The sequence below is a fragment of the Triticum aestivum genome, chromosome 7D (genome assembly GCF_018294505.1).
Source record: "Triticum aestivum cultivar Chinese Spring chromosome 7D, IWGSC CS RefSeq v2.1, whole genome shotgun sequence".
NCBI lineage: Eukaryota > Viridiplantae > Streptophyta > Magnoliopsida > Poales > Poaceae > Triticum > Triticum aestivum.
The window spans coordinates 320,489,959-320,510,121 of NC_057814.1; positions in this window are offsets into that span (position 1 = coordinate 320,489,959).

Sequence of the window (20,163 nt, forward strand, 5' to 3'; positions counted from 1 at the left end):
TTAGATGGCCTTAAGCCATGTTTATCATACTCAAACTCTTCGAAGTTATTCGATGTAATAAGTGTGTGATTGCTACTCTGTTATAAATCCTCCATTTGTACTGTGCGTGTCAGCATTACTGATCCAGGGATGACACTGGTGCACGGCAGCACAGGCCATTTGAGGTCTGGTCGCTACATATCATTTCCATTAAGGATAAAATGATGGGGGTTATTCATGCGTGCGTTTACTTTGTCTACATCATGTCATCTTGCTTAAGGCGTTACTCCGATCTTTATGAACTTAATACTCTAGATGCATGTTGGATAGCGGTCAATGTGTGGAGTAATAGTAGTAGATGCAACTAGGAGTCGGTCTACTTGTCTTAGATGTGATGCTAAAAGGATCGAGAAGAGGTGTAGAGGGGGGTGATTAGACCCTCACCAAGCAAAAGTAGCAGTTTTTTAAGTTCTTCAAGTTGAGGTGGAGTTTTAGCACAAGTTTAAGCATTCACAATACATTTCAAGCAAGCATGGCAAGAGTATAAGCAGCGACAAGAGTAAAGCATGCAATTTGCAAGAAAGTAAAGGGATGGGATTGGAGTGTGCAAACGCAGTGAAGACACGGAGATTTTTGGCGTGGTTCTGATAGGTGGTGCTATCGTACGTCCACGTTGGTGCAGACTTCAACCCTTAACGGTAACGGTTGCGCGAGTCCACGGAGAGTTCCACCCACGAAGGGTCCACAAAGAAGCAACCTTGTCTATCCCACCATGCCATCGCCCACGAAGGACTTGCCTAACTTGGGTATATCTTCATGAAGTGAGCGATCTCCTTGCCCTTCCAAACTCCTTGGTTCAACTCCACAATCCTGTTGGAGGCTCCCAAGTGACACCTAGCCAATCTAGGAGACACCACTCTCCAAAAGGTAATAGATGGTGTGATGATGATGAACTCCTTGCTCTTGTGCTTCAAATGATAGTCTCCCCAACACTCAACTCTCTCTGAAAGATTTGGCTATGGTGGAAAGATGATTTGAGTGGAAAGCAACTTGGGGAAGGCTAGAGATCAAGATTCTTGTGGTTGGATTGGAATGTCTTGGTCCCAACACATGAGTAGGTGGTTCTCTCTCAGAAAATGAGTAGTGGAAGTGTAGGCAGGTTTTGATAGCTCTCTCTCTCTTGAATAGAGAAGGGGTGGAGGGGTATATATAGCCTCCACACAAAATCTAACCGTTACACACATTTGACCCAACTCGGTCAGACCGAATAGGTGAACTCGGTGAGACGATTCAGTTCAAAATGTGAACATTAGGATTCTCGGTGGGACCGACATGATCAATTCGGTGGGACCGATGCTCTAGGGTTAGGGCAAAACCTCATATCGGTGTGACCGATTGCATGAACTTGGTGGGACCGATTTCTGCAATGAGCAAACAGAGATTTGGTCAGGCAAACTCGGTGGGACAGATTGCACATTTCGGTGAGACCAAAATAATTGCAACAGGTAACAGAGAGTTTGCAAGGCCATCTCGGTGAGACTGAGATCCCGATCAGTGAGACCGAACTGATTAGGTTTTCTGGCAGTGGCTATGTCAAAGGAACTCGGTGGCGCCGGATAGATCAAATCGGTGGGGCCGAGTTTTACTTTAGGTTTTGGACATATTTGGAATTGAGAATGTGGTTGAGGGCTTTGGAGCATATCACTAAGCACTTTGAGCAAGTAGAACATTAAGCAACACCTCATCCCCTTTTAATAGTATTGGCTTTTCCTATGGACTCAATGTGATCTTGGATCACTAAAATAGAAATGTAGAGTCTTGAGCTTTTGCCAATCTTTGTCCTTAGCATTTTGAAGGGTTCCACATCCTCTTGTCCATGCCACACCATTGTTAAACTTTCTGAAATATACTAGATGAAAATATTAGTCCAACAAGAGATATGTTGACATTAATTACCAAAACCACCCAGGGAGCACTTGTGCTTTCAATCTCCCCCTTTTTGGTAATTGATGATAACATACATCAAGGCTTTAGATAAAGATATGAAGATTAACAAGTAAATCTTTGGAAAGACATGTAACATGCATTGGCTCCCCCTACATGTATGCAATCATGTAAATATTGAATATGAGAGCATGGGAATGCATAGGCATGTCAGAGCAAGCAATGAGCTACATGTATCTTGGCTATATGCATCAGAGTAAATGATGTAGATAAAATAAGTGTACCTTCATGTTCATGAATCCTTCTTGCAAACAATATGTACATCAACAAGGGGTCATCATGCACATGAGTGTGATGCATATACTTACCTTGTGGTCTTGAGCTGGCTTTGGAAGAGGTGAACTTGAGAAAACAGGGTTAGATAACACAAGGACACTACTAAACAAAGCAAGTTCAGAAAAAGCCACAAGAGTACCAACATTGGGATGACATGTAGTGAGTGAGAACTTTGTACTCTATTTGGATATAGACATGTCCCCAAAGAAATAAAGATATGCAATGAATTTCAAATATTTTCTTCCCTTAGATATGACCTCTTTCTCCCCCTGAATCTGATATTGGATAATGGTAGAACGTAGGGTAAAAGAAAATCCGAACAAAGGAAACATAATCAGAGCAAGAAATGGTACAAACAAACATACATTAACATGTCTTTCTCCTCTTAAAACATGTGACTTCTCTCCTCCATTGGTAATAAGCATCTGGAGAAGCTAAGATGTGCTTTCTCTCCCATATGATAATCTTTGATGTTCTCTCTCTCCCCCTTTGACATCAATTTCCAAGAAGGGATCTTCTGGATCATGAGTCAAATAGCTTTGGTCCTTGAGTCACATTACAAAGCAACATGTAGTTTAAGATGCGAGTAGAGGATAAGAATCATCGAGTGGAGCTGGAGAAGAAATGACATTTGTAATGGCAAAAAGTTTTCTCAGTAGTGAAATCGGTAACGCCGATCCATTTTCATCGGTGACACCAAGTTGGCAGTGTCATAGATGATGTATATCGGTTAGACCGGGTTAGTCCTCGTCGGTTGTACCAATGAACAGTCTACAAGGTATCATTGTAGTTCGGTCTAGCCGATAGGCATAAATCGGTGAGGCCAAGTTCAATACAGAGGAAAAAAATTGTCACCTCAGTTCACTTGGCAATCAAGAACTCACAAAGATTTGCAATGAATTAACTGAGGAATTTGCAATGAATTAGATGCAGAGAATACAGAGAATAACTACTAGAAGAGAAGAAATCTAGATGGAGCTTTTTTTAAAAGGGGAACAAACAAGCAAGAAACACATGCAAGTACACAAAGAAACACTAGAGAACTTCATCTAGAATGGGTCGGCAACAAAGACACCTATGTTAGAGTATATTGAATGAGGAGTCAAGTGATAACACTTGATCGTAGGTCATACTCATTGTTTAAGCTCAAAATGGGGTTACCATTTTTTGTCTAAGCATTTTGATGTATTCACATCTTATTGAGCTGCTTTGACCCACGACTTGGGGTAAAGCTTCTCTAAGATGGAATAACGTACCTTGGGTGGTGGTGTTGATCTTGATCATGTAGTTGAATTTGTGTTGGATGCTCAAGGTTGATGTACACTACTGCAGGATGGTCCAAACACGACACTACGATCAGAGACCCTTCGACGAAACTGTGTGCGATGCCATAATCGCAAACGGTGGTATAAAAAACCGTCAAAAAGGTGCAAAACGTTTGCGATGACAGATGCATCAAACACGGTTCAGAATTTAGCTGCGTGTGCGATGCAGGGCATACGGTTCAGCTCAATGAACTATTTGTGGTGAGGAGGCACAAAAGAAACGGGCATCCAGATGAAGGCGTGTGCGATATACAACATACGGTTCACTGGGATGAACTGTGTGTGATTAGGCAACACAATGGCAATGGTTCAACTGAACAAGATGTGTGTGATACGCGGCAAACAGGTCCGTAATCTGAAATGTGTGTGAAGACCAGTAATAACACAGACGATTGCTGCTAATAAGCCGTGTGAATTGCTCTGTCTACAGTAGAATAACATGTATATATATGAAACTGAAATATACATCCAATTACATAAGTGACTATACAGATCATTCGCACACACACCTCAAAAAACAATTGCATGCATTCCAAAGTAGGAGAAACGATCGTCTACTCATCTACTTCTTCTGACGCTCCCGCCACTGCTATGTGGCTCGATCCCTCGTCTGGGTCAGGAAGAAGACAGCTCCTCATGTCAACGATCCGCCTGTACATCTCATAGCTTGTGTACGCGTCCATGGCCGCGTACTTGACATGTTGTTCATCCAGTCTCTTATGCCACACACTGTGCCAGGCGTTCTTGTCCTTATTGCTCTCTTGCTTCATCTTCGCGTAGTAGGGGTCGATGATGGCCAAGGCAAGGTCAACCAGGGAGTTCAGTTTGCTTTTATCGGTGCCCCAGACCTTATATTGGTGCTGGATGTTGACAAGATTCAGGCATTTCAAGTCCGAAACCTTGAGCGCTTTTAGATCGTTGGTGGTGTCCACCGTAGCGAAACTGTAGTCGGAGCTCTTGATAAACCTGGAGAACGCTCGCAAGGCCTTGTGGCAAGGTGGAAGTGGTAGACGAGGACGTCATGTCGCACGCACAACTGGGCGACGGCAACCTTCTGATCGTGCCCGGCACAACCGATGGTGTACTCGAGGTCGAAGCTGACCACTCAGTACTTGTCCTCGGCAAGGAACTGCTCCATAGTTTGGATGGAGCTCTCCACCGAGACCGGATCATTCGTGTACACCACCAAGAGGGCCTTCCCCCTCACGTGGGTGTCCACTACGTGATGCGTGGTGAACTGCCCGCCGTTGTTGTCGTCGGCCGCTGGGAGCGCCATTGGAGCCACGGGAGCGCCATTGGAACCACTAGATGTCCTCTCTGTATGTGTCCTCGTGGGTGTGCTTATTGTGACGTGTGAGACAAGATATGAATGTACATGGCCGCAGGGATAAAAGGGGGCCAGGCGGCATGGATTCTCGGCGCGTCCGCATGGCAGTTTTTGCAGCGGGTAACTGCATCGTCGTGCCGCGCCCGGCGCAACCGCTTGCACACGAACGTGCGTGATCGTGCACCGGCCCAAAAAACTGGCAGCGCGCGTGGAGGGATGAGGGCAGAGCACCCGGAGGGACGCGAGAGCAGAGCATGCGCGGCGGGACGCGAGCACGGCGCGCCGCAGCTGCCTGAACCGCAAGCAACCACACGCATGGAGCAGTTGAACACGCAGCAAATGGTCGCCTATAAGCCGGCCGACAGTTGCGTCGCTGCGTAGAGAGCGGCCGTGTGGTACCACCTCCGTCTAGTCTATAGTCTCCTTTATATTCCGTGCCATACTTTGCCCTCAAATTTAACCAACAAAATGTTAATGCATGTTTTAAAAATTATATAATTGGAAACTATGTTCAAATACAAATCCAACTATATAATCTTTGGCGACATGCATTCGTATTTGATTAGTTAAATCATACTTATAAACCTGGACGGTGGTATAGTAGGTAATTATATCGCAAACGTTTTTTTATTAACCGTACGTGTACGTGGCCTTTCATCCTCCTCTCGCACGTCTTGTCACCCCGCTGCCGCAGACGGCTTACAGCGCAAGCTTGCGCAGCGCACGGGGGCGTTCTTTTTGCCAAACGGTGGCGCCAATGAATTGTCGGTGAGCCCGTTCTCGCGCAACCTCGCAGGTTCCCACGCAAGCTTCTCGCCCGACTCGGTGAAATCCCCCAAAATCCCAATGCTTACCGGCCTGCTATAAAAAAACCCCACGGCCGGCGAGTCCTGCATCGCATTTTCCCCTCCATCCTAGTAGCTTATCTCGTCTGCTTATCCCACATTCGCCAATGGCACCGGTCCGTCGTCGTCGCTCAGCCACTCCGCCGTCATCGGAGGACAGCTCCAGTTGGGAGGCTACACCGCGGCGGCGGCGCAGTCCCCGGCGTAGTGTAGTGTGCGTGGCGTCCCTGTTGGGTGTGCGCGGAACACCCACCACACGCTCCGCTGCCGGTGCCCGTCGGCAGCTGTTGCCGGCCGCCGTTGCCGCCACACCCACCGTCGAAAGCCAAGGCCATCGCTCGCTCTACCGCCGTGGCCCGAAGGCGGGAAATGGCCGTCGTGGCTGCCACCCCACTGCCGGCCACTGTGGCCATCACCCGCTCCGCCACTGCGGCCCGAAGGCGGGAGGTGGTGGTCGTGGCCGCCATCCCGTCGTCGGCCGCCGTGGCCGCCAGCCCACCGTCGACCACCGGGGTCATCACCCGCTCTGCCACCGCCGCCCGAAGGCGGGAGGCGGAGGTGGATGCCCGCACGTGCGACAGCGACCTTGCGTGCTACACCGAGTTCCTACGGGAGGAGGAGGAGCGCCTCGTCGAGCACACAAGGAGTCTTACCAACGCAGTGGCAGCAGCACACGCCGCCTCAGAGGCGAGAAATCAGGAGATCTACAAGGAGAACCACCACTTCGAGAGGGGTCGTATGGAGTGGCAGAGGGCGTTCGAGGGGAGCGTCGCTGAAGCTGCATTAGCGGCAGGCACCGCATTGCGGTTGCCCAGCTCGTCGGTAGGCTCCTCCTCCTCCGCCTCTTACTAAGCGTGCTCGGCAGAGGAGAGGCAGCCGGAAGTATTACAAAGCCCCTCCGCAGTAGTAGTAGTAGTAGTATTTAGGAGCTATTTTGTTCAGTTCATCTGACTATAGATGTGGTGGAACTGTACAACGTACTTAAAATTAGCTAGTATATATAGTTGAACTAGCTATTTCAGTACGTGGTCGGCAACAATTGGGGAAAAGTTTGGTCGGTTCAGCTGTCGAGTTGAACTGTTTGTATAAATTAAGAATGACTGCTTAATCTATGAATGAAATCTATGCTTAATTACTGAATTTTGGTTGCAAAATTAGATATTGCTAGTGATTTTTAGCTTCATATTTTGACAAATCACAGTGTTACAAGGATTGACAAATCTTACCAAATTGTTTGTACGTGGTTCCACACGGGTCATCCAAAACAACCATTTGCGTTGAACGGATGCACAAATCCTGCGCTGCTCTCACTTTGCATACGGGTGTTCTATCTAAAACGTTTGCAATCAAGAGCTGCAGACATCCTGCTCGGCACATTTTCTTTTGGCTTCCTGGGGAAGCTGTCGGTTTGCATATGGGTGTTCTAACTAAAACGTTTGCGATGAGTGTTTTATATTTAAAAAGTGAATTAAACTGCGGCTTGGGCGCCATTAATGGAGAGGATGCGAGCAAGGCGGGCAGCCATGGAAGTCAAAGGGCTCGCTTCCCAGTGAGCCTGCACAGCGTACAGCTCGCACGCTTCCCAGTGAGCCTACGCACTCAAGGACAGCTTGCACGCCTCTCGGTCAGCCTTCGCATCGGACGGCTCTCACACGCCTCCCGTTTAGTCAAGGTCAAGTAGCTGTCCGCACGGCACCTCCTACAGCCATTAAAACTAAGAGACGTGGCGTCACGTGAATGGTTAACAGAATTTTGGATTTACTAGAATTTAAAAACCAGGCATCTCAATGTTTTGCTGGCAATCAATGGTGCCCTGGTGTTTGAAATTCATTCCCATTTCTTGCATGGGACCTAAGCATGCACCCAAGGACACATATTTGATTTTTCAACCAATTTATATGCACTGGAGCATGTGCATGTAGTTCAAATTTGAATTATGCACATAAAATGCATTGAAAACTTAGTTAATGCATAAAAATGTCCAAACGAACCCCGAAATATCACAAAAAAATCACACAACACTTCTGTTGTTCTATGTTGACACGAGAAAAAAATTGAAAGCAATAAGAGGCAATGGATATCATTTCGTCCCCAAAGGTGAGATGTTCCCTACAGAAAACCATCATGCTTGTTGTGAGAAGCTCCGGTTTGTGAGAAGCATATACCCAAACATGCCCCAAATGGGACAAAATTTGTACCATGGCATGTTGATGCCGCTCCATGATAGCATGCCAAGTTTCATAAATTTCAGAGGAGTTTTGGATTTACTAGAATTTAAAAACCAGGCATCTCAATGTTTTGCCGGCAATCAACGGTGCCCCGGTGTTTGAAATTCATTCCCATTTCTTGCATGGGACCTAAGCATGCACCCAAGGACACATATTCGATTTTTCAACCAATTTATATGCACTAGAGCATGTGCATGCAGTTCAAATTTGAATTATGCACATAAAATGCATTGAAAACTCAGTTAATGCATAAAAATGTCCAAACGAACCCCGAAAAATCACAAAAAAGCACAGAACACTCTTGTTGTTCTATGTTGACACGAGAAAAAAATTGAAAGCAATAAGAGGCAATGGATATCGTTTCGTCCACAAAGGTGGGACGTTCCCTACTGAAAACCATCATGCTTGTTGTGAGAAGCTCCGGTTTGTGAGAAGCATATACCCAAACCTGCCCCAAATGGGACAAAATTTGTACCAGAGCATGTTGATGCCGCTCCATGATAGCATGCCAAGTTTCATGAATTTCAGACGAGTTTTGGATTTACTACAAGTTAAAAACCAGGCATCTCAATGTTTTGCCGGCAATCAACGGTGCCCCGGTGTTTGAAATTCATTCCCATTTCTTGCATGGGACCTAAGCATGCACCCAAGGACACATATTCGATTTTTCAACCAATTTATATGCACTAGAGCATGTGCATGTAGTTCAAATTTGAATTATGCACATAAAATGCATTGAAAACTCAGTTAATGCATAAAAATGTCCAAACGAACCCCGAAAAATCACAAAAAAGCACAGAACACTCTTGTTGTTCTATGTTGACATGAGAAAAAAATTTAAAGCAATAAGAGGCAATGGATATCGTTTCGTCCACAAAGGTGGGACGTTCCCTACCGAAAACCATCATGCTTGTTGTGAGAAGCTCCGGTTTGTGAGAAGCATAAACCAAACCTGCCCCAAATGGGACAAAATTTGTACCACGGCATGTTGATGCCGCTCCATGATAGCATGCCAAGTTTCATGATTTACAGACGAGTTTTGGATTTACTAGAATTTAAAAACCAGGCATCTTAATGTTTTTCCGGCGATCAACGGTGCCCCGGTGTTTGAAATTTATTCCCATTTCTTGCATGGGACCTAAGCATGCACCCAAGGATACGGATTTGATTTTTCAACCAATTTATATGCTGGAGAATGTGCATGGCTAGTTAATTATTTGACTACTCAGTGTTCTTCACTTATATCTTTTTGGAGTAGTTTGTCATTTACTCACGTGCTTCACATATATCCTGTGAGTAAATGGTTGAATGAATTGAATATCATAAATCTGAATTTATATATGTTTCATATGCTTATACCATGGGGAGTAATGACTTCACACGGAATAAGTATAGGTAGTAAACTTATTGAAAGTTAGCAAACGCAGAATTGGTCACTTGAACAATTCATGAAAGAATATTGAAGGAAGAGAAATTTCACATATAAATATACTATCTTGGACATCTTTTGTAATTGTGAGCACTCATTAAAATATGACATGCTAAAAGGTTGATGTTGGACAAGGAAGACAACTTAATGGGTTATGTTTTCCTATATCTGAAACGTTATATTGTCTTGGATCATCCAACATGTTGGGCTTGCCTTTCCCTCTCATGCTAGCCAAATTCTTTGCACCAAGTAGAAATACTACTTGTGCTTCCAAACATCCCTTAAACCAGTTTTGCCATGAGAGTCCACCATACCTACCTAAGGATTGAGTAAGATCCTTCAAGTAAGTTGTCATCGGTGCATGCAATAAAAATTGCTCCTTAAATATGTATGATCTATTAGTGCGAAGAAAATAAGCTTTATACAAACTTGTCATAGGGAAGAAATAAAAGTGACGGACAACATAATAAAGGTCTTTATCACAAGAGGCAATATAAAGTGACGTTCTTTTGCATTAAGATTTTGTGCATCCAACCATAAAAGCGCATGACAACCTCTGCTTCCCTCTGCGAAGGGCCTATCTTTTACTTTTCTCTTCTACCCTTATACAAGAGTCATGGTGATCATCACCTTTCCTTTTTACACTTCTTCATTTGGCAAGCACTTTGTGTTGGAGCGATCCGGATATATATATCCACTTGGATGTAGGTTTTCATGAATTATTATTGTTGACATTATTTGAGGTAAAAGGTTGGGAGGCGAAACTATAAGCCCCTATCTTTCTCTGTGTCTGATTAAAACTTTGAACCCATAAATATCACATGAGTGTTAGCAATTGTGAAAGATTAAATGATAGTTGAGTATGTGGAGTTTGCTGAATCAAAGCTCTTACATAGACCCTTCCCGAAAATAAGATGAATTGCAATTGTTTGATGACTAAGAGCACTGTTTGTTAGTTTTCAAGAAAGTTTATGATCTATACTTTAACATGTGAATAGCTTGTTACTTGATCATGAAAAGTTTTATGAGATGAGCTACGGTTATGACATATAATGATGCTAGAAAAGGTGATTGGAATTATCATTGATCAAACTTATGCACCTGCTAGCATTCACACTTCATAAATTATTTCTTTTATCATTTACCTACTCGAGGACGAGCAGGAATTAAGCTTGGGGATGCTGATACGTCTCCAATGTATCTATAATTTATGAAGTATTCATGCTATTATATTATCCATCTTATATGTTTTATATGCATTTATATGCTATTTTATACGATTTTTGGGACTAACCTATTAACCTAGAGTCCAGTGCCAGTTTCTGTCTTTTCCTTGTTTTTGAGTTTTACAAAAAAGGAATACCAAACGGAGTCCAATTGACGTGCCAATTTTTGTTGATTTTTTATGGACCAAAAGAAGCCCCTGGAGCAAAAGAGTTGGGCCAGAAGAGTCCCGGGCTGTCTACGAGGGTGGGGGCGCGCCCACCCCCCTGGGCGTGGGCCCCTACCTCATGGACGACTCGGAGACCCCCCTGACATGAAACCAACGCCAAAAATTCCTATAAATACAGAAACCCCCAGAAAATAACCTAGATCGGAAGTTCCACCGCTGCAAGCCTCTATAGCCACGAGAAATCAATCTAGGCCCTCTCTGGCACCCTGCCGGAGGGGGCCAGCATTACCGAAGGCCATGGAGGAGGATCCCGGAGGGGCCATCATCGCCATGAAGGCCAAGGACCAGTGGGAGAACCTCTCCCCATCTAGGGGGGGAGGCCATGGAGGAGGAAGCACAAGGGGAAACCTCTCCTCCTCTCTCTCGGTGGCGCCGGAGTGCCATCGGGAGGGGAATCATCGCCGCGGTGATCGTCTTCATCAACATCACCATCATCATCACCATCCTCATCTATTTTACGCGGTCCACTCTCCCGCACCCCGCTATAATCGCTACTTGAACATGGTGCTTTATGCCACATATTATGATCCAATTATGTGTTGCCATCTTATGATGTTTTGAGTAGATATCCTTTGTCTTTGGGTTGATTGATGATCTAGATTGGTACGAGTTGTCTGTTTTATTTTGGTGTTGTCCTATTGTACCCTCCGTGTCGCGCAAGCGTGAGGGATTCCCGTTGTAGGGTGTTGCAATACGTTTATGATTCGCTTATAGTGAGTTGCTTGAGTGACAGAAGCATAAACCCGAGTAAGGGGGTTGTTGCGTATGGGATAAAGGGGACTTGATGCTTTAATGCTATGGTTGGGTTTTACCTTAATGATCATTAGTAGTTGCGGATGCTTGCTAGAGTTCCAATCATAAGTGCATATGATCCAAGAAGAGAAAGTATGTTAGCTTATGCCTCTCCCTCATATGAAATTGCAATGACGACTACCGGTCTTGTTAACAATTGCCTAGGATAATTCCGCACACCGATCCATCATTATTCCACACTCACTATTCATAATATTTAGTAATATATTCTTACTTTATGATAACAACACCTACTTTTATATTTTATCTCTCCGATATCATGCAAAGTTATCCTCTTCATACCCACAACCTAGTTTTATTTCTCGTTTCTAGTTGGAAGCAAACGTTCGGTGTACGTAGAGTCGTATCAGTGGCAGATAGGACTTGAGAGAATATTGATCTTACCTTTAGCTCCTTGTGGGTTCGACACTCCATACTTATCACTTCCACCTTTGGGAATTGCTACGATGATTCCCTGCACTTGGGGATTATCAGCTTCCCCTAGTGAAAGGGGGGTTGCCGTGTTGGGGCCATCGTTCACCATTGTGACCTGATTCACTTGCGACCCATGGTTAGCATAAGCCTGCTCCTGAGAGATTAGTGGTACCCTGTAGCTGTTGTCGCCGACATGGTCGACGAGGTTCCCGGGTGGCTCCTGGAAGGCCTCAACTTCCAGCGTCTCCTCTTCCCAACCCGGCTCGAGGAACGTGCCGGGGTCATCTTCCGGCGTGTACTCCTGGTCCATCATGCAGGGCACATAGGCCTCTGGAGCCGTCGCCCCGGAAACCTCGCTGAAGTGCCCCGCGCTCCACGTCGCTTGGCCCGGCGCGCCGCTTTGAGGATGGTAGGGCGGCACCCTGCCGGGACCGTGGGTGGCAATGCTCACGCCTGCGCTCATCGGGGGAGGCACAGGTGCGGTTGGCTGTCCGGCGCCGCTAGTCGCGTCGATGCCGACAAAACCTCCTGGTGTGCCCGGGAGCACGCGGGCACGACGAGGCCCACCGTGTGATCTGGCTGCAGCCTGAGGTGTATGCAAGGAGCAGAAAGGCAGCATACCCTTGGCTGCGGCGTCCAACAGCTCGGCAACGCGCTCCAGCAACGCATCTCGGCCGCTCTCCATCAGTCGGCATCGCAGCAGCTCTCACGCCACTGTGAGTGCGGCCCTCCTGTTCTCTTGTTCCCGTCGGGTGTGCGGCGCCGTCGCCGCAGCGTAGCTTGAGGCCCTTGCGGCGGCCCGCGCGCTCCGCGGAGTAAGGGTTGACGGCGTTGGACCGCGCCGCCTGCGCCCCGCAGCATTTGGCGGTGCGCGTGCCGCCTGGAGCGCGGGGTTGAGGTCTTCTTGGGCGAACGACGCCGCCCGGGCTGGCCAAGCTGCCCAGTGGTCGGCGTCGGCCCTCAGGTCACCGGACATCAGCGCTGCAGAGTGCTGGCAGGTCTGCTGATGGAAGAGAGGCTTCCCCGCACCCCTACCTGGCGCGCCAAATGTCGGATTTTGGGTTCCGCCAAAACCATCGAGGTTCAAACACTGGGGTGCGCACGAAGATCTCTCCTCCCCCAAGCACTCTCCCTCACCGCAATCTCAAGGCTCAGCGCGTCGAACTCGCAGAACTAAGGGACACAAGATTTATACTGGTTCAGGCCACCGATGTGGTGTAATGCCCTACTCTAGTGTGGTGTGGTGGATTTCCTCTTGGGCTGAGGATGAACAGTTAGAAGGGAAGAACAGCCTCCTGAAGAGAGGTGCTCTTGTGCTTGGTGAGTTTATGTGGATGAGGATGATCTGAATGGTCCTCGGCTCCGCTTCCTCTCCCCCTCCTACTGTGGTGGCTAGCCCTATTTATAGAGGCCCAGGTCCTCTTCCCAAATGCTGGCGGGAAGGGATGCCACAACAGCCAAATTCGAAGGGAGACAACTAGTACAAGTTATCCTGACTAAAGGTGGTCTTCGCCTGCGAAAGGCTCTGGTGGTGACACCGTCTTGGCATTGTCCCATCACTGTCAATTTCGGCGCAGAAATGACATTGATTCTTGTTGGACCTTCTTTATCAACTACAAGTAATATCTCAAGTGAGGTGTGCCCTCAATGACCATACTGTGGCACACATTTTGTGATCTCTTCTTGTAGCACCAACAACACACATAAATAGTCCGGAGAGACATGGAGGTGATATGGATGCTACTCAAACCATTGATCACCTGAAGACGAAGGTACTCGAGTGCAGTACAGCCGCGGAGCAGGCGCTCATCCTTTGGGAGGTAGACGGCGACGAGCTCGAGGTGCTTCAGTCATGGTAGAATAAGAGCGGGCGCGTCATTAAGGGTGGGGGAATGGCAGTTCATGAACTTGGTGACGCGCAGCGTGGGCGCGAGGCGGAGCACTGACATTGGCAGTGAGCGCATATGTCCATCATTAAAACTGAGCTCCTCGAGCTGATCTAGGGCGGGGGATCGGAACCACTTGTCAAGCTTGGCTCATTCCTTGCCCTTGGAACGGGACTTGCCCATGCTAAGGCCTCTGGTTGGGCCATGGTGACTGCCGAGGATCTGGGAGAATGCATCCAAGCTTTTGCATAGCCATGGCAGAGCTCGTGGGCGTCGATGAGGTCGAGAGGGGTTGAGTGCCATAGGGGGCGCCACCGCCGGGAAAGGACAGTTGTTCGCGCCCCATATTTGATTGGGAGGAGGGAGATGATGACTATCAACATATTGTTGGGGAGGCTGTTGATGAAGTCTAGGCCTGCTGGAGTCGCTTGCGATTCTTGGTCGACCCGCCTCCACTTGTTGGCAGCCTCGTTCTCCACCTCCGGAGTCTCCTCGTCAGCGGCGCTTTGTGATAGAAGTGGGAGTACAGGGAATATTTAGTTAAAACAGGGCAAAAGAAAAGTGTATTGGTAACTAGAAGTTAGTAGGTAGGAACAGAGTAAGAAAATGGCATAACAATTGGTTGCTTAAATACAACACAATTCCTTTGATATTTCTGGGTAAGTCAACATGCAGATACTCGAAAAGAACACTTACTTCGAACAAAGTCTCGACGGATAATATCATCGGGGAAGTTAGCATATATCTCATGACCAGGCTCTTTTATGTGCAGTGCAATTTTAATGCCAGCTTTAAGTACATAAAACTTAGAAACTTTTGTCCAAAGGCCTCTGCCAAAATAGGAGTCACCACATTCATCAAGTCCTACAGAAGCAACGATTGTAAATCCATGGTTTGTGTTTAGCATGACATCCCTGCAGTCTTGAGTTATGTAAAGGGCAAGATTGTGTACTACAGATGCTATTGCATAGCAAGGGACGTGCTGCAGAAAATGGTAGGATTGTTAAAGAATATGGTAACATGCAAATATGGGCGAAATTGAAAGAACTGTATAGCAGTTGAAATCAAAGGACAAAAATCTATAATTAAACCAATAGTGTAACCATGATGTCATGGAAATATGAGAGTAATCGAAAGAACAATACATCATTAATTTGCCTGATATAGAAAGAAGAGGGGAAAATCCCCTTTGACGTATATGCTGCATGTGGCACCTTTTATCCAAATGTAGCAATATATAGTATATGTTCAGGAAACTAGGCCATGCCAAACAATGTAGGGTGAGATTGAACATACCGCACGCATCCTCAAGTCATCTAGTATGATGAGATGGAAATACACAGATGTCTAGCCGAGGCCGCAAAGTCCTGAGGTGTCCACACACTTTACACTCTATGAATGAAAGAAAACCCTCAAATCAGCTCGAATAAAAATGAATTCACGGCGATTTCGGTCGGGTGATTAAAGGAGGTAGTTGAACTAGGATAAGAGATGAGAGAATATCTCATTAAATTAGTTACCTTGTTGTCCATGAGAAAAAAACCTCAATACGGAGGATTCCCCAATCGGGTGGAGCTGGGTCGACGGCGAGCAGTGTCGCGAAAGTCGATGGTGATAGGCGGCGGCAAGCGGAAGTGGCCAAATGCGGTGGGTTTGCCGGCGGCCTAGCGGTGGCGACAGGCGTTGAGCTAAGTGGTTGTCGCGGTGATAGACGGTGGCATGCAGAGTCGTGGAGGAGCTTGTGCAGGTGTGAATGGGGACCGGAGGGGGTGGCGGGCGGGGTGAGAGTTTTTCTGATGTGGGGATGGTGAGGGCTTTCTTTTTTCCTTTTTGAATTGGGTGGTGAGGTTTTTATTTTTTCCTTTTTGAATTGGGTGGTGAGGGTTTTCTATCCCACAAAGAGTTTCGGAGGCAATAGTTTGCTAGAGCCAACCTTGTGTGATTGACGTAACTGGGAAAATGGAAGTCATTGCACACGGTTTCAATTTGGGAAAATAACCATGTTTCAGGGTGGTTCCACTTTTCCTTCGTCGGTTGAATCTGAAAGTTTTATCCACGCTAAACATTCACCCTAATAAGCATAAAATTCCATGAACCAAACTGAGTGCATCCATATCCCACATTTAGACATAAGTAAACATAGATTAAACATACTCGGGCATAGATAATAAGTCGTACACAAGCATAGTTCAACCATATATAGTTCAACAGTCATTAAGCATACTCATGCACATTTATAATTAAGACACTGCATAGCCATACATAGCTCAATCTCACATCACATCTCATCTGTCGGCATGATCATGAAGCTTCTACAGGTACTCAGTGTACGCGGCGTGCGCCACCCTGCGAGAATACTTCTGCCTGAAGAAGCCAACGGCTCGTCCTCTTGCATGCGACAGAACACTTTGATACGCGTCATGAAGCTTTTGGTTGCAAACTAGGCATCGAAAGCCCCCGTTCCAGGTTCTAATATGCTTGTTATGCATTCCTGCACAAAGCTCCCTGGGGATTTGCCTCTTTTACCTCCTTTGGCCATTTTGATCCTCGCTGTCGACATCGTCAGATAGCACCTATACATTTGGCAGTCAAATTTGGAATACAAACGAATCTCTAGCGAACATTTGGCAGTTGCCAAAATTTGGCATCAAATCAATTTTTACATGCCGTAAAGTAGGATTAGGAATTTGTGGCTATTTTTTAGACATATCCAAAGATTATGGCTCGATTTTAAGCACAATCGTCTATGTACGGACCAATCTTGAAAAAATGCACAAACATATATGTAGGTCATTCAAAATCAATTGTTAGGACCAGGCTAGTACTTATTAGCACGAACACTAACCCTAGTCAGATTATTAGCAGAAATCATTTGCACAGATGAAACAACTAATCACTTATCATTTGTACCATTCAAACAATCAATACACTACATGGATTTAACGAAACTTACTCAGATTTCATGTCTTGAGAGAACATAACCATAGGATTTCTATTCCAAAAAGGGGGAGGCAGGAGTAACCAGAGAAACCCTAGGATGTATTCGACACATAAGTGGGTATAGATGACTAACCGGTTCTCCGTCGTTGTCAGAGTCGTTGCCCGAGTCATCACCGGAGTCGTCGCCCGAGTCGGTGTGGACCTCCGGCTCCGGCTATGGAAGCACGATGCCGTCACGATGTCAAGGTGCAGCGATACCTCGTCGGCGGCGATGGAAGCCTTTATCTCCATCTTCACACCGTGCTCCAGTGCTTCAGCAGCCCTGGCGTCATCACTCCCTCCGATGGGGCACTTCGGCAACATCCTCATGCACTGACGGCTTTGAGGACTAAGAGCGGCGTCGAGGATATAGGCGGAGAGATAGGATTATGTGTGTGGCGAGGATGGGGGGTGCAGCCGATCGGGCGCGACATTAATATGGAGTAGTGAGAGAGAGGCGGACGGCGGTCAAACCGCTGGCTCGCCTCCCGGTGAGCCTGCGCACCGGACAGCTGGCATGCCTACCGTCATTTCACATAGCTACTCGCACGCCTCCCGATGACACTGTGCAGCGAGCACGCCTCCCGCCAATTCACACACCTGCACGCACGCACGCCTCCCTATCTGCCTGCACAACGAACTACTCGCATGCGTCCCATCAACTCACGCTTGCTCGCATGGCACACGGGTCATGTGGCGGCACGTATATTGCTTTTCTAATTTGATGATTAACGATGCCGCTTTATTGCTTAACCAAAGCATGGCACATATCCATTGTTGGTCTAACGCCCATGGTTCAAATAAATAATCCGTTTGCGATATTGGTTCCCAATCATTAATAATCTCCCGTTTGTAAGAAGATCAAGATTACATCAAAACTTGTCTCAAATTTGAAAAAAAAGTACAATACCACAGTGTATTGGTGCCCATATGACAACACGATAAGTTTCATGAATTTCAAATAAGTATGTACTAGATTTTAAAAATCAAGATTCTCAATGTTTGAAATTTCTTGCATGAGGAGTAAACATGCACCTATTGAGACACATGTGTTTTCCAATCCATTTAGGTGCACTGTCACATGTGCATGTAGCTCAAAATTGTTTTTTGCACATTATACCCCTAGAAAATCAATCAATGTACTAAAACGTCTTAATGATCTCTGTTTTTTCACAATTAAAACATTCCTCCTTTGGTAACATATGTTCACCATGGGAAAATTTAACATGCATCGTAGTTGTGGTGGATGCGCGGTGTGTGTGTGTGCGCGTCTGGGGGGCTGGCAGTACACTACGAGTCGTGAGCCACCATGTGGGTTGATACGTCTCCAACGTATCTACTTTTCCTAACGCTTTTCCTCTTGTTTTGGAATCTAATTTGCATGATTTGAATGAAACTAACCCCGGACTGACGCTATTTTCAGCAGAACTACCATGGTGTTGTTTTTGTGCAGAAATAAAAGTTCTCGGAATGGAACAAAACTTCGCGAGGAATTTTTATATAATAAATAAGAATTTATGGAGCCAAGACCTACCGGAGAGGGGCCCCTGGGTGGGCATAACCCACCAGGGCGCGCCCCCCTCTCCTCGCACGCCCAGGTGGGTTGTCCCCACCTGGTGGCCCCGCAGACCCTGAAACCGACACTATAAAATCCTATTTTTCTAGAAAAAAATCAGGGAGAAAGAATTATCGCGATCCACGAGACGGAGCCGTCGTCACCTCCTGTTCTTCATTGGGAGGCCAGATCTGGAGTCCGTTTGGGGCTCCAGAGAGGGGGATCTTCGTTCTTTGTCATCACCAACCCTTCTCCATCGCCAATTCCATGATGCTCCCCACCGGGAGTGAGTAATTCCTTCGTAGGCTCGCTGGTCGGTGAGGAGTTGGATGAGATTCATCATGTAATCGAGTTAGTTTTGTTAGGGCTTCATCCCTAGTATCCACTATGTTCTAAGATTGATGTTGCTTAGACTTTGCCATGCTTAATGCTTGTCACTTTGGGCCCGGGTGCCATGAACTCAGATCTAAACCATTTATGGTATCATAATTATATCCATGTTTTAGATCCGATCTTGCAAGTTATAGTCACCTACTACGTGTTATGATCCAGTAACCCTGGAGTGACAGAAATCGGGACTTCTTCCGGTGATGACCGTGTTGGGGAATGTAGCAATAATTCAAAATTTTCCTACGTGTCACCAAGATCAATCTAGGAGATGCTAGCAACGAGAGAGAGGGAGTGCATCTTCATACCCTTGAAGATCGCTAAGCGGAAGCGTTACAAGAACGCGGTTGATGGAGTCGTACTCGCGCGATTCAAATCGCGGAAGATCCGATCTAGCGCCGAACGGACGGCGCCTCCGCGTTCAACACACGTACAGCCCGGGGACGTCTCCTCCTTCTTGATCCAGCAAGGGGAGATGAGAAGTTGAGGGAGAACTCCAGCAGCACGACGGCGTGGTGGCGATGGAGCTCGTGGTTCTCCGGCAGAGCTTCGCTAAGCACTACGGAGGAATAGGAGGAGTTGGAGGAGGTGTATGAGGAGGGAGGGCTGCGCCAGGGAAGAGGTGCGGCTGCCCTCCCACCCCTCCACTATATATAGGGGCAAGGGGAGAGGGGGAGGCGCCCTAGGGTTTCCCCTAGGGGGCGGCGGCCAAGCAGATTGGATCTCCCTAGGGAAAATCCTAGGGAGACTAGCCCCCCAAGCCAAGTAGGTGGAGGCTTGCCTCCCAAGCCAGGTGGAGGCACCCCACCTCCCCAAGTAACGTGGGAAAGGGTGTGGGGGCGCACCACCCCTTAGTGGGCTGGTTTGCCCCTTCCCCTTTGGCCCATGAGGCCCTCCAACACTTGTCGGGGCTCCCGAAACACCTTTCGGTCATGCTGGCCATAGCCTGGTACCCCCGGAACACTTTCAGACTCCAATACCCTTCATCCAATATATCGATCTTCACCGCCGGACCATTCCGGAACTCCTCGTGATGTCCGGGATCTCATCCGGGACTCCGAACAACCTTCGGTAACCACATACTATTTCCCATAACAACTCTAGCGTCACCGAACCTTAAGTGTGTAGACCCTACGGGTTCGGGAACCATGTAGACATGACCGAGACACCTCTCCGGCCAATAACCAATAGCGGGATCTGGATACCCATATTGGCTCCCACGTGTTCCACGATGATCTCATCGGATGAACCACTATGTCGGGG